Genomic DNA, 23,197 nt, shown 5'->3' on the forward strand with positions numbered 1-23,197 from the left:
ACCGGTTTTGCACTCCGGCGGACCTTCCGCTGCTCTTTAATGAGCTCTTTGGCATGCTTTTGTGAGCCTCCTTAATGCAGGATGTATTTTTAGAGCCGCTCGCGCTCGAAGCCGTGCGCTGATCGTTGCTCGGCCCTGAGCGTCCCGCTCCGGACCAGCTGGAAGCCGCCGATCCCCAGGGGCGGCCGGTCCTCGCTCGCGCCCCGCTGACCCGGCTCTCCTTCCCTTTGCACGCCCGTGAGCTGCCCGCAGAGCGATTGTTACACGCAGAGACCGGGGTTTGGACTTCTTCTGTTGTTTTTTTTTTTTTTTTCCCCAGGTGGGATAGAGAAGGGAGCTGGGAAACGCCGGGGAGCTGGTCGGGGACGAACAAAAAAAAAAAAAGCTGGGAGCCCCCAGCGAGAGGGGGACCCGAGAGGGACGAGCCTGAGCGAGCAGAGGAGGTGGAACTCATAAACAGGCGATTGTCCTGATCTAATCAGGAGCCCTATTTTTACACATCCTGTGCTCTGTGTATGTTGTTTTTTTCTTTTTAAATCGAAAGAGCGCACCGCCGTTTTTTTTTTTTTTTTTTCCCCTCGCCTGCTTCCCAAACAGGAAAAGCCAGGGCTTTTATTTTTTCCTCCCGAGGAAGAACTCCGAACTGCTGCTGAATGACAGGCCTATTTTGACAAGGCAGAGGTGTAAATATACGAGGGGTCGGGCTGGGCTCTTTAATCTTCGCGTGGGACGGGGCTTCGAGAAGCCTCTTCCGCAGGACGCAGCTCGGGAAAGCGTGGGGGCTGCTGCTTGCCTCTGCCTCCGCGCTGCTGGGCTGGCTCCGTGGTGAAGTGGATGTGCAAACTGATCTTCCCGGGGGAGATATCCAGGGCTAGGAGGGCTGGTTTGCTGCAGAAGCCGAATGTAAGCGCTGCGGGGCTGTGAGGGCGCTCCTGGCAGCGGTTCTGCTGTTGGGCGCTGCCCTGTGAGCATCCCAAAGCAGGCACTGCAAGGCGACGAGGTCCTGGTGTCCTCCAGCACCCCTTGCCCTCCACTGCCCCTGGCTGAAGCACTGCTACAGCTGCAGACGGGTCTGAGTACCGCCAAGGAAGCGTCTGGTGTCCGTGGTATTTGAGGTGCTTGCCGTGGAGGAGCCTCAGAGCAGCTCCACCCGCTCTTGGGAATTGCCGGGCTGTTCCGCAGCGTGTTTGTGAAGCGGATCAGCCGGCCCTGAGAGCCCCTCCTGGCCTGGAAACGCCTGGCTCGCTCGATAGCTGCGGGGCTGGAGGGCGGATTTCAGCGCCCAGCACCGCGTGCGTCGCGCCTGGCCCTGCCGGCACGGCACCTGGGCAGAGGCGAGAGCTCCGTGCCGGATTTCTCTGTGTGCTCCGGGTGTGTTTTCTTCTCCTTAACTCTCCCGTTGGGGACGCTGGGGTCCTTTGAAGCGCGTTGGCTCGAGGCCTGAGCCGTTGCACGTTGCCTTTTTAAAATTCCTTTTGCGCTATCAGCTGGAGGCAGCGTCCTTCGCTTCCTGTCCTCAATAGCTGCGAGCGGCTTTGTTCTGCTCCGGCGAGAGCTGGGTCTTGGGTAGCTCACCAAGCCGGAGCTGGAAAACTCTCTAGGAACCCTTGGTAGGAGAGGTGCTTATCCCCTCATTTGGGGCTGTTAGCGTTAATTTTTGCTAAAAACAAAAAGCTAAAACAAACCGAGCTGCTCGTGTTTTAAGAAATCCTGCAGCTGCCCGAGCTCGGCGCGGCGACCGGCACGAGGTGCTCGTGTCCCCCCGTGCTGCGCTGCTTTGCACGTGGTGGGTGCGAGACCCCACGGTGGCAGTTTGATGTTTTTTTACCCCCCCCGTTTGGTGCAGCCCTTGGGTTGCAAACTGAGCCTCTGCAGTGCTGGAGGTGGCTCGGGCTCCTTGCTCGTGTGGGAGAGGCCTTGGGGAGCTTGTGCTGCCGGAGCCGCCCTGCGCTCTTGAATTTCTGGAGCAAACTTTCCGAGGTAAATTCGCTCAAGCCTTTGAAGCTCTGGAAAAGGTTTGTTGAGTAAGTCTGTCTTTGCTGTGCACTGAATGCCCATGCTAGTTGCTCCCTCTGCTGTACCTTCATCTTTCGTTCCTGCAGGAAGATATCGTCCTGCCTCCCTGCTCTCCATCTCCGCTGGAGTTCTCATAAAGCGTTTTTTGGTTAGAAACGGGCACGGTGTAAGAAGGGTAAGTATCCACGTGCTGGTTAAAAAATGGAAAGTGGCAGCGCTTCACTTGGCTCCCAAGTCAATTTAAAATGCTTGTGATCGATGTGGCGGTGGTGCCAGATCTGTAGGAGGCTGGGGGTCGGTCCCCGCGGGGAGGCAGTGCTGCAGCCCCAAGGAGGGCGGCGTCGCCGGAGCCGCTGCTCGACGAGCACCTGCAATTAATCCCCCTTTGCAGTAAGTCTCCTGGCAAGGATGCCTTAGGCTTGCTGTTCCCTTTAAATGCCGCTTCTGCTCGGGGTCTGCTCCTCGCAGACAGCACAGACAGACCTCCCTCAGCCCCTCGGGTCTCTGCTGGCCACGCGAGGCGTTCCCAGCATCTGCTCCCCTGGTGGCTCCGTGCTCGGAGCAGAGCACGCCGGCGTTCACCGCCCTTCCCCGCTGGCTGAGTGGCCTTGCTTCCCTTGGCAGCGTTATAGTTTTGTTTTCTTTTTTTAAGGACGAAGGAACTATTAAATTATCTCCGCTGACCTTTGCACAACGCAGACCGTAAATTCCCCGCTAAAGGCCGTGGCCTTTGCTTGAGCTCGAGCTGGGATTAGGCGTTGATGGAGAAGCGTTGGGGTGGAAAGTTTGTCTTCTCTCGTGGTTCTTTATTACAAAGGGATTGCTCTTAATGCTTGCAAAACCAGGAAGCTGCCTGGCTGTGGTTCCCAGGTGGGCTGAGCCCTGCTGCGGGGAGCAGCGCAGCGAAGTGCTGCCCGCACTTACACAGCAAATGGTAGAAACAGGTCAAGTTATTCTGTATGTGGGTTCCTTTATTTTCTTCTTTCAACTAAGCAGATGGCGCTCCTTAGGTCGCTCGTAGGGTTCATCTGGGCTGAAGTCGGGGTTTCTGAATCAGCTTCAGCCTGTCCTTTCTCTTCCAGTTTATCAAATAGGTCTCTTGCACCAGTAATGCCACCATGCGAGCGTTAAGCAGCAAAGAAACGCCGTTAGGATCGTGTCACCAGCATCATCCGGGAACAAAAACTCAAAGCAGGTCGCTGTGAGCCACTGCTGTTACTCCCCGGTCTTTGGGGGCTGATTTTCATGGTATCATTAAGGTTGGAGAAGGCCTCCCAGATCGCCTGGTTTTGCTGCAGGCGGTGGCCGCGTGGGTCTGGTTTCCCCCGGTCCGTGCCCACAAGGGGACGCACGAAGTGTGGCTCCCCCAGGGGTCACAGCAGCGGCTGCTGTGGGGACGGGTTGGGCTTTCTGGCTGTCCGCTGTAACGCTCTGGGTGGCTGTGGCTGAAGGAACACGCTGAAGTTCAGACCCAGGTGGACAAATGTTAACAGGAGATGTTGGAATTGGTCCTCCTACTGATTTCATTCATTGTGTGCAGCGGGACACAAGCACCTCGCCGTTCGCAGCCAGCATTCCCTGTTTTTATGCACAAGGTAACGTTTTCCATCTGCAACCCCATCAGGGCATTGACCTGTCTGAAGTTTTCTTGTAGCTCTGGTTCCTGAACTGTCCCTGGGCATGGATGTGACCTGGGTTCCCAGCTCCCCGACGAGCAGACGCTGCTGGAGCAGGGCTTTAATACATTTATCGAGCAGCCTGCGGAGCAGTCCCCGTTGTGGCAAAGCCAATTTGTCTGTGCGGGTTTTTGTTTTGGCTCGCGCAAGCTGCTTCATTTTCCTGCCTGTCCCGGCTGATGTATGGCTCTGGAGACGGATGTCTGCGGTGGTCCCCGTCCGGCGCTCCGAACAAGCTTGCTTTGTGGTTTCGGTTGGAACTTTCTGCATGGATTTTTAATTAAGCTGTAACACAGAAAACTGTCTAGGCGAATAACAGCAGACGTAAATCTGAGGTGAAAGCCTCATATATGTTTTTGAGTCTAGTGTTTCTTACTAAATCCTTTTAAGTGACTAGCAAATACTTGTTTCTTGGGTACACGGCACAAGTAGAAACCGTATCCCGGATGTTTTCTGAAACACGCTATGTTTTTAGAACAAATTCAGATCACTTTTCTATTTTTTTTTATTTTTCCCCTCTGTAGCCACTTCGGGTTGGTAACTGCAAAATCAGGAGGTGCTCTGGGGCAGGAGGTGTCCGGAGGCTGATCCCGGCTGCCCGCAGCCGGCGTTTCGGGGAGCACGCCGTGGCCCTCCTGGCTCCAGCACCAGGGCAGGGTGAGGACCTGGCTCTCCTACGAGGTGCAGGAGCCCGGCACCGCTTTCGTGCGCCGAACGAGGACGCTTGAGGTGACCCGGTGCCGTGGCGGTGGCTCGGTTTTGCCAGGCGCTGAGCCTCTGGTGCTGAGCCCGGTCCTTGAGCTGGTTCCTTGCCGGCCCGTTCCACTCCCCCTGCTCTGTTTTCTGGCAGGGTGCGGCTGAAAAATGTTGGGTACGAAGGGCTGTGCCGAAGGGGAGGTGAGGAAGGCCTCTGAGATGATGCCTGCGATGGGCAGCCGCCCCCAGCACCGTGCTGCGCCTCCGCTGCCCGGTCGGGAGCTGGTGCTTGCCTTGTCCTGGTGCTGGCGCCTCCTCGCTGCGGCTCCTGGGGGGCTTGGGGCCAATTTCCAAGACCCTGAAAAGGGCTGTGTCTGTAAATCCAAGCAGCGCGATCGCTTCTGCTTCCCTGTCTGGGTGCAGGAGCAATAAAGGCTAGGAAACGGGCGTTTTCATGTGTTGGTGTGCCATATGTTGGCCGTCCGCGTTTCCTTTAGGGTTTGGACCTAACCTTTACTGTCTCCTCTAAATCTGACCTGGTAATATGAAAATTTAGGGTTTCCTTTGGTGCCATCAAGTGGCAAAATGCAGTATTGGTGCTTGGTGGAGGTGATGAGGGGTAGCAGGGGCTGCAAGCAGGAAGCATCCCTTGTGCTTGAGGGTGCGGTGAGATTGCGGGGGACGTGTCTGTGTGGGAAGGACGCGATCTGGGGACGGTAGGGATAATTTTACATCCTCAAAGAGAGGCTACGGAGGGCATAACGGATTTCCTTCTATTTCCATCTGATTCCTGGCCTTCTCATTAATCTCAAGCATTTATATGCTTACGTCATTTGCTCCTAAACAGGCTCTAAACATTTAATTTATTTTATCAAGCTGATCAGGTGTGTCGGTGGGCAGTGAGCAAGACCAGTGAGCGGATGGTGCTCACAAGTGCAGACTGAACCCAGCCTGCCTTTGGCAGCAGCGGCCACGAGCAAGTACATTGCATTTTAGCCTGCAAAAGACGTCCCATGTTCTGTACCTTTCTCTCTTTCACTCTATTAAATATTAAATTACCTTTACAGACAGAAGCAGAGCTGGAAGCAGAGTCCATTTGATTGCTTTCTGTTCTGTGCCAGGACCTGCCTCGTGTATCACCCTGCTGGAGGCAGGGTTTCTGTGGTAGAGATGCCAGTAGTTCGCTTCAGGTTTGCCGCTTCTAACGAACCAAACCCACGATGTTTTTTCAGTCCCAGTTTTCTAATCTGAACCTGTGGGCTTGTCGCAAAGCGTAGCTTTCAGGTGTCAGGATGGTTCTTGGCCGTACAGCTGCAGGGAGGTTGCTAGCTGATCCTTCTGCTATTTTTTACTGCTTAACGAGCTGGATTACCTGGACTGGGTGCACAGGTGTTGCTGTTGCTGCAAAGTTACCCCTTACTGAGGGGAGGCAATATTTTAGGCACCTGAGCATCCCCTGGCCCCCAGCCTGGGTGGTCGCTGGGCATTGCTGGGGAAACAAACAATGCCCCAGATACAACTGCCAGGCTTCACATGCCAAATCCTGTGGACAGCAGTTTTCCAGGAGAGCGTCAGCAAGAAATGAATACTGTGACAAATCCTTTTTTTCTTAAGCCTGAGCTGTGGGAAGCGGCTGAGCTGTCTTGACAGGGGTAAAATGAGAACTTCAGAAGGGGAAAAAGAATCACCTGGAAGCAGATACTCGATGTACAAGGCTGAAGACCCAGAGATACCGTTTATGCACAGCGCAAAGCCAGGTGAGAGAACATCACTGGTCCAGAAGCCTGCCCAGCCTCCCAGAGAGAGACAGAGGCAGGTCCTGCAGGAGAGCGTAACAGATATACCCTGTCCTGCTCATGTTATTCATGTATGAGCTCCTTCCCTTCAAATAGGTAAGAGGTTGAGGATCTTCCTGTGCCGGAGCTGCTCAGCAGCTGCGGGACGAGCAGCACCATCAGTCTCTTCAGTTGTGCAATCCTTGTGGTAACAGTCACTCTCTTCGTGCCGTGAGGATTTTGGCTGAGGAGTGGGAAGCCGACAATCCCTTACTCCGGGCCCTTCCCAGCCCGCAGTCCGGGTTGCCTTCCTCCTGGGCAGCAGGAGACGAGCCAGCGTGAGGTGTGAAGGCACAAATGTCAGCGCTGATGGCTTCAGAACAACCTGATTAGCCCTAATCCGCTCACTGCCGGAACTGCCTGCTAATGTTTTGGTCCTGCCGTTGACCCCATTTGAGGTTCACCCTGTGCACGTCTCTTCTCACATCGCCCTTTGCTAAGCCTGCATCTTCGTGCCGCCATCCATGGCAGCGTTGTGGGCGTGCTGGGTCGGGCAGGCTGCTGGTTTTTGAGCAATTTGGTCCTGTCTGGGCCAGGATGGAAAGTGCGGGGTGCGTGCTGAGAGGCGCAGCCCTCTGACAGCCGATGCTTCCTGCACGGCTCAGGATCAGTTTCAATTCCATCAATCGCTAAATGGGGTTTTTAGACAACAGGCTCCTTCCCCGCCCGCTTTCTGCCAGAGCACTTCTTGGCTTTGTGCATTAGAAACGTTTGAAGGACAGGATGCCTTTGCTGTCTTCGGTTTGTAGGCAAAACCCGCTGCTGCTTTGCCTTACAGCCCTTCAGCCCAGGCGTGCGTGCTGGGCTGCGCTGCGTGCTGGCTTCCCCCCCCCTTAGTGCGGACGCTGTGCTAGTTTGAGAGTATTTGGCCTCTCGAGGAGACTGATAATGAGGGGCTGCGTGTCCTTCAGCCACGGCCACATTCACTTTGGGTTCTGATAAGCACAGCTCGCAAACACTGCTGCGGAGGCAGGGATTCAGCCAGCTGCAGGCATGCTGCCTTTTTTTTTTTTATCCGCTACCCTTTGTGTGTGTTGCATACCTCCAGGTGGAGGGGTAGGCTGGATGGCCGGGAGCCTCTAACCTTGTAAATCGTCACAGTTTGAAAATTCGTGCCCGTAGCGTGGCCGTCGGGTTTACGCAGCCCCGAGCTGCACAACTCACTCGCCCCTCTGCTTGCACGCTCGCCTGCCGCGGCCCCAAAACTCAGCACATCCTTCGGGTGGCCGCCGCCTCCTGAGGGTAAACGTTCCCCAGCCGGAGCGAGGGGGGTTGAAACCTCAGCACCCTTCTCAGGGAAAGAGAAGGTTGCTCCTGGCGGTTAGAAACACAGCGTTAGAGAGCGCAAAATGTATGGTGTTGTAAAGCTGTCGTGAAAAATGCTCGTGCGTTGCTTGGGTGAATTCCTGTAACGCTTGCCGTGGTGTGTCCCAAACGGCCCCTTAGCTGCGGGAATCGGCGCTGCTCTTCCACGAAGTGCTGCTACCGAGGCCCTGCGGGGTGCTGAGCTGCAGGTGCCTCTCTTCATTTCGCACAGAACAGGGGAGACGCTCAAGCACCAGGTCCCAGGACTCTGCGCAGCGGCAGCTGTAGGGTTGGAGATGTTTCTACCTCCTGGGGTCCCGCCGGGGCAGCTTTTCCCTCTCTCCTGGCCTTCCTGTAAGTAGAAATAAATTTCCAGCGGCACTGATGTATTTTAACTGCTAAATCTCCTGTTTCGCTGCCTGAGGGTAACACCCCTTAATTTGCCATCCCTATCCCTTGCCTCCCCCTGGAGCTGGGGGGTGCAGTGTGGGGAATGAAAGCAGCCCGTGCCTGCCGACAGCCGGACCTGGGTGGCAGAGGTCAGTGCTAGCAGCTGTTGACAAATACTCAATTCACTGGCTTTAAAATAGGAATTGACATCTCAAACCGTAGCTTTGGCTTTCTTCAGCAGCGTGTACTTCGATCCAGGTGTTAATCCAGAGCCGTATGCTGTAGGCTTCGCTTACAGAGATGAAAAAAGGCTTTTTTTTTTTTTAAGGCCCTTGAAGGACATGGTTTCTGTTCCTGAAGGGCATGGTTTTCCACAGGGCTGAGTAAAGGTGTTGTCTGGATGGCTTTACCTGCACAATAAGAGAAGGGAAAGGAGATGTTCCTGTCAGCTAAGCCTGCTGCCTCCATTAGATAGACGTGCTTTCAGGTGGGGATCTGCAGGGTGTGCTCTGGGCAGTACCGCGCTTTGCTTGGCTACAGCTTTGCTTATCTGTTACTGTTGGATATCAGAGAGGGGCTCAAAGACCTAAATCGCAGCCCTTTTCACCTTTACCCAGAGAAAGGAAGCCAGATATGCTTTTTTTTTTAGCTTTCCTGCTGCTGGTTTGGGCCTGCCATTGGTGCACCTTGCCTCCCTGGCGGGGTTGCATCCCTTCCTCTGTATTTGCTTCCCCCTCTCCCTAGCTCAGAGCCGCCAGCCCCTTGGTGACCCTGCTTTGGGTGCCTGTCAGGCTCCTGCAGGACCACCAGGAAGGCTCTGCTGGCATGGCAAAGCTGGGCAGTACCTCCTCGTCACCCAGAAACATTTTAAAATTTATTTGTAAATGCTTTTTGCTTTCTTTCGACTCTTTACTCTGGAGTTTGTAGGAGCACAAACCAGCTGACAAGAACTGGGAGCTTGCTTTCAGGATAAAACCTCCTCCAAAGCCATGAAGCGGTCAAGTGTGTCTTTGAGAAGACCCCGCGGTTTCTTTTGTGGGTGCTTGTGGTTGTGTGCAGCACCCTAAGGGAGCTGGGGCAGCCTGAGATCTGCTTAGGCTCATCGTTATCTCCCCTCCCGTGCTTCGGGGCTGCTCTTCCTGTGTGACAGCATCCTGCGGCTGGCCCCCGTGTCAGCAGAGCTACTGTCTGCCCACATCCCCTAGCAGTGCCCTCCCAGATCGAATGGTACGGCTTTCAAATCACCAAAAAAAAAAACCCAAACCAGGTTTAATTAGCATTAAAACTGGGATAATTAACTTCCTTATATAGAGAAAAGCAACTAAGAAATCAGTCAAGCTGGATCAGGTTCATGAATGTGGACTCGTAGGGCGTAAAGGGCAGCAGGACAGCTGGGTCGAGACCTTATTTCTGCTGTGGGGGGCAGCAAATGGTGCCTGGCCCCCGGGGTCCCTGGGACCCCCCTCCATCGGTGTGTTTTGGACCTGGGGACCCCGTCTGAGGACTGGCAGTGTCGCCTGTCCTGGTTCTCGGCGGAGGGCTGCGGCAGCTGGAGGAGCCCAGTGTGTTCGAGCAAAAATCATGTCCCCTTTGCTCTGTGATTGAACAGCTCCTCTTGATGGTAACGACCTCTTTTGGCCCTTGTTTCCATTTAGATGTTTAAAAAAAAGTATTAGCCCCGTGTGGCTTAGTTAAGAAGTTCTTATGAGTACTGTGCAACATGCTAAAACTGTGCTCTCAAGGTTCCTGTAAGGGGAAGGTCAAAAATTAACTAAAAAAAGCAAAGTGAGCTCTTTCTGGTGGGAATTATTTGTTGGTGGGAAGTTACTTGTTGGTGCTGGGTGCTGCCAGCACCGTGTCTGCCTCTCGGACAGCCGAACATCCCCAGCTGATCCCGTTACCTTGCCAGAAGTAGTGAACGTGGGGGGAAAGGGGAAAATAGTCGTACGGCCCCGTTGTACACGGGTCAAGGGCCACTTCGGGCTTGCTGTGCTTGGAAACGACTTCGCTCTTTGTGAATGGAAGTATATCTCAGCAGAAGTGTGTGCCTAGCTCAACGCGAAGCCTAAACAAGCACATACTTCGCTTCTCGCTGGGATTGTTGTAAAACAAATGCAGACCAAATGTTGTTCCTCTCCACGGCAGCGGGGACGGCTTGTTTCGGTGCGTGACCGAGGGCTCCCTGCTCTGGCAGCTATGCAGGACTGCTGCTGGAGCTGGTTTAGCTCCTCGTAGCTCCCTTGCTAAGAGGGAAAAAAAAAACACATTTATTTGCAGTGATCGAGGAAGGCTGATGTACGCTGTCAGGTCATCGGCACTTGTAAAAACTGTGGGATGAACAGAGAGCTCATTACAGACCCACCACTCTGCCTTGCTTAGTTTTTATGTGCAGAAGTCTAATTTTCCTAATTTTCCCTGGGCTATCAGGCTGCCGTTGCATTGCTTAAAGTAACGGAGAATCACATCCTTAGATCACGTACTGTAAAGCAGCAGTGACTTTTTTTTCCCTCCTCCCCAAAAATCCTTGGTTCAAGTGAGAAGCTGTCTCCATACGGAGTGGGTTGCTTCGTTGCCAGTTAAGAAGAAGCCCAACCTTAAATTCTGAAATGAATTGTAATTAGTAGTTATTTAAAATGGGGAAATGTCATCCGGAGGAGGAGGAGGGTGTGAATTGGGGTGAGCCCAGCGGTGCCGCCCGATGGGGTCGGTGGGTGGTGGATGCAGGGCACGGCTTGCGAGCAGCAGCCGCAGCTGGGGGCACACGAGGGAATTCCCCCCGCTGCTGAAAACAATCGCTGGCAGCTGGCTCCTGCAAACAGGGGAAGAATAAAGGCTGAAGCCCTTTGAACGACTTGGGCATGGGTTTTTGTGCTGGTGCAGGGTGTGTGTGGTCTGGTGCGGCTCCGGTACCCCCCGTGTCCCTTCCCTGGTGCGGTTCAGGCTGGCACAAGGGCACTTGCACCTTTGCCTGCACAGGCGGCAGCTGGAAGCGGTTTTCTTCTAGTTAGCGAGTCTTCCTGGGCAGCCTGGGCTCATTGTTACAAGCCCCAGTCTGGGAAATAAGTGCTAGGGCAGCCTGCTCCTGCATTACAGCTGGCTTTCTCCTGCACGGGAGCTGCCTTGTGGGCTGGAGGATTTAGGGAGCGGAGGTGGGATGAGGGTCACGGAGGTGGTGGGCTTAGAAGAGATGGCCCTGCTGGAAGGGACCCGCACAGATCAGCGAGTCCTGACCTCTGCAGGGCTAACCAGAAGTTAAAGCGTGCTCTCGAGGGCATCGTTATGGGCAGAGAAGGACTTTTATGAGGGGCGCTGGTGGCTGAATGGCAGAAGCAGTGTGGGATAAACCACTTGTGTTTGCTGCCCATGAGCTGCAGTGCTGCTTATTTAAGTCTTACTGTATTTCCTTGAGTGCTGGCTGTTAAAGTGACAGGTCTGGTGGCATGGTCATCCTGTGGCTATTTTTATAGGGAAGCATTTAATGGTAGCATCTTCATTTAGTGTACTCTGTTTTATCGTACTGACTTTCCCCTAAATCAGAGTAGTTACGATTTTCTCCTACTTCGCTAAGCTCTTTGTGTTTCGTTTGCTAGCAGCGTTACGGACACGAGTGCTGCACTGCCCAGCTTGGCCGAAACACCACAAAGCCCAGCCTCTGTGGTCCTCTCCCATCGAGGGCCTTGCGTGCACGGCTCCAACATCATGCTTCAGTGCTTGGCGTTAAACGCAGGCGTGCTCTCTGTACCTGCCTTGGATATAAGTGGCTGTGTGGTAGGTAGGAGGAGAACTGGCCTGGTTCATGGTCTCAAATTTTCGATGCCTTACTACGGTGAAGTTACAGTTTCCTTGGCTTCTGCTTGCTCTCGGGCTTGGAAGCGCTCTGAGTTCTGGCACCGCCGCGGCTTGTTGTGTGGCCATAGGCGCTGCTCTTAATCCTTCTGTGCCTGCGTTTGGCAGCATCTAAAATATGCACGGTGCTTCCCTTCAAAGGGAAATTGGGACAGATTGGTGTTTGCGAGGTGTTCTGATAGCTTCCGATAAAAGAGAGCGTTTAAGGGTGCGCGGTTGGTTTAGGTTCTTGTTTTAATGCGTACACGATTGAAGAAGTATTCTGGTGATCTCAGAATAAATACAAATGTTTGGGGAGATCCTTGGTAACGTTATGCTTGCAGGAGTACTGCGCAGCACGTGCTCGGGGGGTGCCTCTGCAGGCAGGAACGGAGGCTGCCCGCCTGCCCTCCGCGCTGCAGCACGGTGAGGCCTCGCGCAAGGGCGATCGCGGTTTATTCAGCGAGGAGGCGACGCGCCGTTTCCAAACCCTCCTTGGTAACCCCGCTATTCGGGTTTCAATTGCCTGAGCAAACTTCCCTCTGGCTGATTCCGTGTCTGGCTTCAAGCCTTACGAAACCCGCTGCAGTTGGAGCCTGGGTTGCTCGTCAGCGCGAAATACTTGGCTACAGCCTCCCCGCGAGCAGAGTTCAGCTCGAGGCCTTCCAGATAATGCAGCCGGACTGGCGTGGGTCGCCTGCATGCTGCAGGGCGCGTTACGCGTTGTTCGGCAGCTGCTGGAGCTGGGGGGGATGCTGAGCCCCGGTGCAGTTCAGCCCTCGCGACACAGGGTGGCGGTGCCACTTAAAAGTCTGGTGGCCCAAAGCCGGGCATAGGCTCGGGTTTGGTTTGCTGTCATCAGGGCCATGGTGCTCTGGTGCCTCCGAATTACCTTTTTTCTGTGCCTGTTTCTCCCCAGGCTTCGCCCCTCCTGCGTGCTCCGCAAGGCACTGATGGCGTTTGTGCAAGAGCTGGCGGGAAAGCTGGTGGTGAGCGCTGCTGGGGAGCCCCCAGGATTTCTGGCAGTGGTTAACTCACCCTCGTGCTTGGTACACACGACTTCATGTCCTTCAGTCCCTGGTTTTGATCTTCCTCTCGACTTAAATCTGCTCTAGATCCTGCTGGCCGAGCACCCCCTTGGCAAGGACGAGCTGACCACGTACTGCTACGGCCGTAACTTCGCTGCTTCGGGGGAGCGTGGCTGGGGTGGCTCGTTTCAGCCAAGCCCAGTCTTGTTTCCCCCTGTTCTCTTGGATGCCCGTCTCCCTCCGGCCTCCCTGTCGTCCAGGCCTGTCTGTGTCACCCAGAGCTGTCATGCCTCCTAACGCGCATTGCCCTAAAGCCCTTTCAGGCTTCGCGCCAGATCAGGAGCAGAACGTTTTGATGTCTCTTCCTTAGTAATCTTTATTCCCCGTAGCTGGGGAGAGCCTTTGGGCACCTGTGGGCCGTTTTTGTTGCTGGTTTGGCTTTGGTAAGGTCGGTTTTGATGTTGACAGAGGTCAGCAGAGGTCCCTCCAGTTCTTGGCCTGGTGCTGCTGTTCTGTTTCGTGTCTGGCGTATTAAGCTCTTGTCAGCACGTCTTGCATGGGTCGTGTTTTCTTTGTGCTGCTTTTGGCTAAATAGGAGCCTGAAAGGGAACTCAGAGCGTGCCTTCTCCTTGCTCCTCCATCTCTTCCAGTGCTGCCGACCCCATGGCCTTTGTTTTGCCATCTTCTGCAGCGTGAGTGCCTTGCAGGCCTCTGCCTGGGACCGAGCAGTGCTCTGCCCTCCAGCCCCATCCCATAGCCTGCGGCTCTCTCCAGGATGAAAGTGTGGCAGGAGAACAGCCCCTACGGGCTCGCAGGACCAGCCGGGCACAGCTAAGTCGGAGGCACTTACCAGCCTGTGGCCAGACAGCCCGGAGGAGCTGGAGGAGCATCTACAAGATCTTTCTCAAGCTTGAATCTATCTTGCTGGGAAAGGCTGAGCCAGCCTGTGAAGATCAGCACTGCGCAAGAATTACTGACTAAAGTGCCTCCCACTGCTTTTTTTTGTTCATCTGTTCGTGGTGGTCACTCGAAGTAATCCTTGTAAGTCTTTGTGGGGCAGGGGAGAGTCTGAATGACTGACTCCCTCTGTAGGAAACCAGCAGGATGTCTGGTTCAAGGAAAAAATATAGGGTGGTGTTTATGCAAGGTTTAAGGGGGCTGATTTTATGTCTGTGTGCTGTTCTTTAACTGGATTACAGCATGTCTGTAGGCAAGTTGTTTGGTACTTGTGTTATCCACCTCTGTGTAGCTCTTCCTCGTGTTAGGATTGTAACATCCTTGGTTAATTAGGGTCACATAAATGTATGAAGTACTGAAGGTGACGTGCTTTCACTCTGGGAAATTACTTCCCAGTATCAGGATGTCTTCTGATATTTTGTTATAATAATCTGTTATTGCTGAGGCGTGGATATATGCCATAACAAGCAGAACTACATCTCATCGCTCCTTGTTGCTTTTCCTCCCAAGTGTTTAACGCCTAACATTAGCTCCTTCCTCTCCAGCTGAGGAGGGCTGACCTGCTTAGGCCCAGGCATCACAGCCGTGTGCGTGAAGGAACTGCAGGAAACCAGAGGTTCACAAGAGCCCCAAAAGTGGGACAGGTTTTGTGGTCAGCTCCCTGTCATCCCAGGAGGTGGGATGAGAAGGGTAAGGGATAACAGCACTGGTGCAGGCATCAGCACATGGTGGTGGTGGTGCCTGTCTTATGGTCCTTGTTGCAAGATATTATAGTAGTGGTGATAATCCTAGAATCAGTATGTTGAGCATCTGGTCCAACCGTCCCTCTACCACCAGTATTACCCACGAAACTATGTCCCTAAAATGCCCTTAGGCACGTGGTTCTGATGTGGTTCTGAAGCTAAAGGTAAAAGTCTCCAGGTTCCATCTCTGAGGGTACCTGGGCATGGACATCTTCCTAATGTATTTGACAAAGATGTGGGACTCTCAGAGGTGTTGTTCCTGCAGCTCCCGTGAAGGCAGAAGAGCCTGAAGGTAAACAGACAGATTTTGTGCCTTGCCTGCTGCTGGACGCTGCGTGGGCAGCGTAAAACTCCTCCTCACAGGACCAGGTTGCTGATGCCTGCACGTGCTGAGACGCTGAACTATATCAGCCACGGGAGAGGAGTCTGTAAGGAACAAGACTTGATTGTCCCAAATGTGAGTGGAATTGCCCCAGTTATGCTCTAAGCAAAGATGAGAGGTGCCTGAAATTAGCTGCAGAGTTTTGGGGACCTTCTCAATGTTGCTGTGTTTGGGAAGAAGAGGGAGATGTAAAACAGAAAACAGAATTGGGAGCACGACCATGTTGTGAGAGGTGCTGCGGGATGAAGGTGTCTTGGTGCTGCTGGATTCTGGTGCCGTCCTGTGTCTGGGAGATCACAGAATCATTAAGGTTGGAAGAGACCTTCAAGATCATCTGAACGGTCTTTAAAAACAACTCGTTCTTAAATGGCAAAATGCGGGAGGACCTCAGACTTGTGAAAACAAAACCCAGAAGCAAACCAGACTTTGTTCATCAGTGCTTTGTGCAGGTACTGTGAACTGTAGGGATGCTGGTGTTGTTAGAGGCGTTAGCAGAAAGTAACGATGCTCTGAAAAAAAAAAAGAGGTACTTTAACAAATTAGTCTTCGTTTTTGATTGTTGTCTTGCAATTACGAATCCCAGTGTCCTTGAGGAGCAGAAGCTAGCGTTTTGTAGACGTAATTGTTGGCGTGGTGTTGGGCACAGTTACTCCTGTAATTTGGGCTGTTGCCGCCTGGGGGGGGCTTTCCTGGCATTTAGGTAGCAAAGGAATAAAATGTTTGGTTCACCTCGTTCTTCTTTTCCCCTGGGAGCTGCCCCATCTAGACCTTTAGACGGAGCTTTCCCTTTCTCTTAGATTTCACATTAAATTATTTTATGGAGTTTGTAAGGATATAGCCATTAAAATATCAGGCTGATTTTAAATGTTTGAATATATATATTTTTTGGGGGGGGGTAAAGAAAAGGCATGGCATTGGTGACTGACCACTGTTGTTGGAAAACACTCCCAGAATTGCAGACTAATTGAGTTTGGCAAGGATTTGTGGAGATTTCCTAGTCCCGTCCCCTGTTCAAGCAGTGTCACCCAGAGCAGGTCACTCAGGACGGTGTCCAGGTGGCTTTTAGGTATCTTCAGGGATGGAGGCACCTAAACATCTATAGGGTAACCCATTTCAGTGTTTCAGCACCATCATAGTAACAGCTGCGTGTGTGCTTTTAATTTAAAAAAAAATCTTCAGTGGAATTTCTTGTGCGCATTTGTTCTCGGTGCCTCTTGTCCGGTCACTGGGCACCGCTGGGAAGGGTCTGGCTCTGCCTTTCCTGCCCCCCATCAGATGTCTGCGTGCTCTCCAGAGGCTCCACGTCGCTGTTGAGGGAGTAACCTGCATTGTCCCAGCATCAGCCCTGGGGGACACAGCACCGCACGGGGTCATCCATCGTCACCGCGTTGCACAGTGTTTGAGCTGGCAGCGCCTGCTCTGTTCTCCTTCGGGTTAGCTGCGGAGTTTGGCTGGGTAAGGAGGAGGCTGGATGTACCCTGTTACGTGGCAAGATCTATTTCAGCGTGTACGCCGCAGCATATCTGTACGTTGCAGGCTGTAAATTTTCACTCTTGTGCCTATGCTGAGCAAGACGACGCGTCTGGTTAGTGTACGTTGCGGTGAGCCGGGGCCAGCTTGGAAGCATCTTGCTGGAGAGGGGCACTCCACCGCTTCCCTGCTGGGCCCTGCCACGGGCTCGGGAAGCACGCAGACAAGTACTGCGCCTCCGGTCTGCTCTGAATTCGTCTGCCTTGGGGTTGCAGTCATCGTGCTGCCGGGCTTTTCTGCACGCCCTGAATTAAGTATAGCTCCTTGGTACCTGATACGGGTGATACGGGTGTGAGTGTTTTTAAAAAAATCTGCATATGTATGGAATGTACTTGCATCTAGTAATTAAGTTGCCTCTCAATCTCCCTTTGAGTAAGCCAGGTGGAGAGACCTCAAAGCATCATGCCGTGTCCAAGGCACTTTTTCTAGCCTGTGATCTTCTGTAGTCACCTTCAGGTATGTTCTGGGACTCGTGTACCTCTGGGATTTGCATGTTCGTTGCTCTGGAGCTGGTATTTCCTGGTATTACCAAGTAGAGGTAACCCACGCTGCAGCAGGTGAAGATAATCTGGTTTCTCCCTTCAGAAGCCATCAGCTCAGGTCAGAGTGAGAATCAGCCGGAGCCAGAGCTTCGTGCCCCGTTATAAACAGCGCGTCTGATGTACGTCTCCTCCCCGACTCCGAGCGTGTCCCCTCGGCCCAGCCGCAGCCTGCCGCGGAGGCTCGACGTGCCGGAACACCACTGCAGGCGCAGCACGAGGGAGGCTAGAACATTTGCGGTGGCTCGGAGTCCACATCCTCTGATTCTTGTGGGTTTGCGTCTGCCCCCTTATTTCGACACTCTTCCTAACAATAGTACATGTGGTAGAAACGTTGGGGAACTTCCTGCGAGTGAGTGTGATTAGGGCGTATCGTTAGATTTCTTCCTTTTTAAATTGTGTTGTTTACAGGCATTGTAAAGATGATTCATCTCCGTCTTAATGTTAACCAGCTTGGACGGGGCGAAATTTATCTCGCTCGGTTCTAGCTAGCATTCCTGTCCTACACATGGTGCAAATCAACTGTCCTTCCAACTTGAAAGAGCTTGAGAGAGTAGGGCCTGCTGACGCATCGCTTTTGTTCTGGGGGGAATTGTTTCCATTGTGCTCGCAGGAGGAGGAGGGAGGCTGAAAGCTCTGCTCGTGGCCAGTTCTCTCCATCTTCGCCTCAGCTGGGGGCGTTCGTGCTTGCTCTAGCTGCTCTGCCTTGCCTGGCTCGGGGTCGCTCCTTACGTTTCCTGGCTCGTCTCGAGGCTGAGCGCTAATTTGTTCAAGCTCTCCCTCTTCATGTCTTTTATCGTCTGAGAGTCGTTCTTTAATAGGGACATTATAGCCGAGTTGTTCCATTATATTTTCAATTAGGGTAATCATTCTTCGTTTCCTTCGGAGTCTTGCTGGCACAGAGCGGCTATATTCTGCCCCGGAGATGGCTGTGGCTTTACGGCGGCTCCGTTTTTCCAGTAACGTATAGTCTGAAAGTCTTTGTTGTCAGAAATGAACACTCAAGAAGGCTTTAGAGTATTTTATAACCAAAGACCTGATCTCGTACAAATGAAGGAAATGGGAATTTGTCTGTTGCCGTCAGTGAAAGTGGAGTTGGGTCCTTTGAAGTCCTTCTAAAAAAAAACAAAAAACACTGGAAGGCTTTCCTACCCGGAGCCAGAGACACCATTTCTTCCAGCTTCGGGACGTCATACAGCGTTGGCTAAGATCAGGTGCTTTCCGAACAGCTTCAGCTATTCGCTTCAGACCCTATTAAAAATAAAAAAAGGGGGGGGGGGAGAGCTACAGGGAACCTCAAGAAGCTGCTCATCCTCTCCCTGTCTGAGGAGGTACAGGAGCAAATGTGTCTGACTTACTCCTGCTGGACGTTTTTCTGACTTATTCTTAGAAATGATGACTTTAAAGAGGTCCTATAGCGCGCCTAGATGTTCTGTTTTGGTTTTCCGCCACTCGTGCAGTTAGAAGGCTTTGTCTAATGTTTAACCTAATTCTCCTGGGCAATTTAAGCCCATTACTATTTTTCCTCTCTTCAGTAGGCAGAAATATTTTCATGGGAATGTGACTCTGGGCCTCCTCTGGTAGTCGTACATCCCAAACACTGCTGCCTGTTAATCCAGCTTCCCTCCCCGAGGATGTTGCTGTTACTGCCTCATGTCCTCCAGATGAGTTTGCCAGAGTGTAGGCATCTATAGTTAGAAAGAGGACGGGCTTTCGCTTGCAGCCGTGCAGCTCAGAAGCGAGCAGCAGCTCGGGGCTGAGGCTGAGATCTGTGGGGAAGGAGGGGTTTGCTCACCCCAAACTCGGCCTTTGAGTCCCAGACCTTAACCCTGGATGCCAGCGGTTTAAGGCAGGGTTAGTGCCTCCTGTGCGGAGCTCTCTAGGAGGGGTTCCAGCTCAGCAGGGCTGGTGAAGGTTGTTCTGGTTTTAGTTTTTCTTGTTTAGCTTGTGGGCACTAACAGATACACCCTGAGCTCTGGGTCGGGGGTCTGCTCTCAAAGCTGCCAGACCCTAGGCTGCTGTTTCAGAGGGCGCTACGCATCTGTATTTTAGGCAACCGAATCCTACGTGTTCCCTAATCTGAGAGCTGCGCGTGAGTTTTAGGAAGCAATTATTAGGTTGTAAACGAGAGCCTCGTCTTGCTCAGCCTTCGCTGATGGGAGAATCTGGGGCAGCAAGATGCTCGTCTCTGGCAGAAGTTGTGTGAGGTTCCCTCCTGGGAGCCACTTGTGTGATTAATCTGGTTTGATTACTCTGATTGTAAGTTTAAGAAACTTTTCAGACTTTTTTTCTAAAGCACCTTCACTCCCGCAGGGTGCTGGTGGGGCGGAAGAGGCCGTACGGGCTGCGGCAGCAGGGCGGGAGCGTTAACGGGACCAGAGCAGGAGCTTTCCCCTGGCAGCTGCTGCAAGTGGGAACATCTTGACACGATGAAGTGGCAGCGGAGGGCTAAGCCCTGCCACCTCCTTCAGCTCCTGCCTGCGAGCTTATCCAGGCCTTGGCTGACCCGGGTAACGCGGCACGCTCCTCTGCGAGCGGAGAGGGGCTGGAGCGGGCACCGCGGGGCACCCAGGCTGCCCGTGCCAAGAGCTGTTTGTGCTCCGTGCCTCCCGAGGTGGAGGTGGAGGCAATAGTGAGGCCGCTCTTGGGCATCGAGGACCAGGCGTGAGTTCAGCAGCGCGGCTGCCCCGGTCCTTTGGAGAGGCGCCGGTACGCGCGCGGCGAGCGTGGAAGTTCTCCGTCACGCTGCTGTCGACTCGAGCGCGCTTCGTGCGGTTTTCTAATGCAGCGCTTCTGATGTCGGGCATGTCTTGGGGATTTGTTGTGCCTCTGCTGGATGTTATGACAACATTGCTTCACAGCAGAAAGGAGGGCCCGAGCCCTAGAGCCAAGAATGCACGCACACAACGAGAATCGCCTTGTTTAAACAATGCATAAGACAACAAAATGAACTTTGTTAGGAGGGGAAAAAACTTTTATTGGGCAGTAACACAGCAAGCATAGACATTAAAATTTTTCTGTGGTAATCTAATCTGCTTTTATAGATGTAATGACTCAAATATTAATCCTGTAAAGTTTATTTTTTTTTAAAAGATATTTTGTTATCAGTAACCTTATTTGTGGATGCTTTGGAAGCGTGCCTCTCATCTTCATTGTCAAGTGTCTCCCTTTCCTGTGCTGCTGATAGGGTAAATAACTAGCAGGAGGCCAGCGGCATCCAGTCGACAGAACGTGCTTTTCTCCAGAACCGTCTTCCTTGTGATGGAGATGGGCTTCATCTCGCCAAGCTTTGGGCGTGGGACGTGGCCAAGCTGCCATCGTTTTTGTTTTCTGCGTGCACGGCTTTTAGCGTGATGAAATAGCTTTTAGGTGGAGTGGTGAGAGGGAATTAGAAGGGGATAACTTGCACCTGCACCACACGCTGGCATGGCCATGGCTGCGTAGCAGGACCAGCGAGGTGCTCCCAGCATCTCAGTTCTTGCTGCCGGGCTCTGCTTTACCCCAAATACTTCCGTGGGCATTTATCCCCTGTTTCTGCACAGGCTGTGCCGTTCTGCTTCCTCTCTGTTTACTGTCCCCGACTTTGAGCAGTACTGCGGCTAGCAGAGTCGTCATTCAGCCCAGAGGTGGCTTTTTGGGGTGGTTTGTGCCTGGTACCTTGTCCTGTGGCTCAGGTCTTCAGGCTTCTCAGCACTGCGTGGGTGATGGGAGTCAGTAGGGTTTTCTGTTCCGCAAACGTGGTCGCTGAGCTCAGGTGTGACGGGAGCTTGCGTATGATGCCATAGACCATACCTAAAATACGTTTTCCAAAAGACAAGGTTTTTGCATATTAAGAATACCCCTTCTTTGCTTCCGTACATTGATTTTTGTCTGCTTTTGTGATCTTACAGCCATGTGCTGCCTGGTGCCTGCCCTGCTGTTTTGCCATGGTGGCTTCCTGGGCACGGCTGTGCTGGATGCCTCTCTGCCTGATAAAACTTGTTATTAATTTGGCATGTCCTCAGTCTGCTTGTCCTTCAAATCAAAGCCCAATTCCATCAGCTCTTCTTCCCAGGCCAATAAACGAGGTGCCGTGGTGGTGACTGCCATCCCAAAGAAGCCCAGGTCCATCCTGCCTCCCTCCGGTCCCGTCCCACCCCTGCTGCTGCCTTCGCCTTTCCTCGGTCTCTGCCTCCCATGCGCTTTCACCAACATTCACCTTCTCAGCTTCTGATCGCGTTCCCAGTCTCTCGAGGTCTTTGGCTGCTGCCTTCCAGCAGGCTCGTGACTGCCCTCGCTTCGGCGCTACCACCGTATTTCGAAAGTACAGCTTGTATTATATTTTCCAATTTACTAATAAAACCGCTGAAGAAAACCAGGCTCGGAAGAAATTCATGTGGAAGCGCTGTTGAAAAGCCCCTTCTGGTTGAGCCCAGTTATTGACAAGCAACTTCGTCTTTAGAAGGGTTTTTGAGTGGTGTGCGCGTGTGGTTTATGGTAATTTCTGCACAGCGCTCTTCCCGAAGCGCTCTGAGAGATACGGCTGCCAGAGCTGTGCCGTGCCCAAATCAAGGTACACGTGGGCAGCTTCCCCCTGCTATCAAACCGGTTATCCTGCCGGATAATAGTGGTGCTTTTCAGATCTGCTTTGTTCCCTTCTCCAGGGCCTTGCCATAACGGGATATTGCGAATAGTTTGATGAATTTTACAGCGACTGAAAGGATTGTGGTTGTAGACTGAAGTAGAGTTGAAGGGTAAACTTGTGGGCTAGATATATGTGTCTAAGTAGGAAAAATACACATGGGAATGCCTTCTAAACTACAATATGAAATATATTTATGATTAAATGTTTTATACTTTACCAAAAAAGGAAAGAGAAAAAGAAAGAAAAAGGAATTGCTTCTTTCTCCATATACGATACAAATGTGAACCTATGGGGGTGATATGGGAAAACAGTGGATTTAAACTCCATTTAATTACTAGAATTAAAGCAAGAAGTGAATTCCCCGCTTGATCTTCAGCTGAAATATTCTGGGTGCAGTACAGCGAGCTGGGTTTCGGCTGAGGTTTTGCGGGTGCCGTGGCCGTGCACGGACCTCGTGCCGCACGAGGCTTCAGGCCGCGCTGCCAGGCGCTACGAAGCAGGTATTCGTCCTGCAAACTTTCCTTGACCTTTTTTCCATGGAGTTGTTGCACCACTCTTGATTCTTTTTCTGCATTGCTCAGTAGTTAATTTGTTTATTATAAAAGTTAGAATAAGATTAAACAAACTGCTAATGCTTTTATGTAGCTTAATGAGAAGAAAATGTTTCTGAGGGACTAAAACCACTACAGAAGTTTAAAGGGGGGGAAAACATTGAAGTCCACAACAGACTCAGGAATTTGTTCCATTTATTAATTGAAAACAAAAGCAAGGCACTTCTGTTCCACTGTCCCCAGAATGTCCTCCTTGCATTGTTCCAGATCTCTTTCATTTTGCCCCCAGAGATTTCCCTCCTCTGTACTTTCAGCTGAATTTATTTAGGTTACTTCTGAGTCCTTGTCCTACAGGCAACTCGTTGGGAATGAAGCTGCAGGACCAGCCTCGTAGCTTCTCGTTCTCCTGAACTGCCTCAAGTCCTTTTCTTAACCAGTTGATGAGAGGTGGAGGAAGGCCCTGCAGAGCTAGTCCCTAAAGATTTCCTACTATTAATTTATATACGTTCAGTAACTTGAAGCGTCTTGGGTGTTCCTCCAGCACGTACGTGGCATCTGGCCTACAGCGTGTTTTGGGGAGCAGGGTCGTAGCTGAGCTTCACGGGGTCCCAGAACATAGGGGTGGGCAGGTCCCCTGTCCCTACAGGTCCCCTGTCCCTACAGGTCCCCACCCTGCCCCAGCAGGCCCCCCCAGCAGGGTGCCCAGCCCCACGTCCTGGTGGCTGCTGAAGCTCCCCCAGGAGGAGCCCCCCAAGCTCTGGGCAGCCTGTGCCAGGGCTCCGGCACCCGCCCGGCCCAGCAGTGCTGCCTGAGGGGCAGGGGGAGCCGCCGGGGCTCCGCGCTGGGCCCGCGGCCTCTGGGCCTGCCCCTCGTCGCTCTTACACTCTCCCCTTGGGCATTATTCCCCAAATCTCTGCTCTTTCCCCAGATTTTGGGGAGTCCCTGCCCGCGGCGTGCGGGGCCTCTCGCTGTGGGGTGGGTGGGTTGCCCCCATTTTGGGGACGGGCCCTGCAGGACCGAGGCCGCAGACGGGAACCCCGGTCTCGCAGAGGCATTGCCTGTGACAGCTTTCCTGGAAAGATTTTTCCAGTTGACCTTTT

At 52.8% G+C, this 23,197-nt stretch overlaps 1 protein-coding gene across 5 annotated transcripts in view; it reads left to right on the forward strand.

The window, feature by feature from the left end:
* EXOC6B (exocyst complex component 6B) overlaps positions 1–23,197 on the forward strand; it is a 292,507-nt gene that overhangs the window by 17,469 nt on the left and 251,841 nt on the right. The gene's annotated exons all lie outside the window — the stretch shown is intronic.

Source organism: Anser anser (genome assembly GCF_964211835.1).
Source record: "Anser anser genome assembly, chromosome: 4".
Lineage (NCBI taxonomy): Eukaryota > Metazoa > Chordata > Aves > Anseriformes > Anatidae > Anser > Anser anser.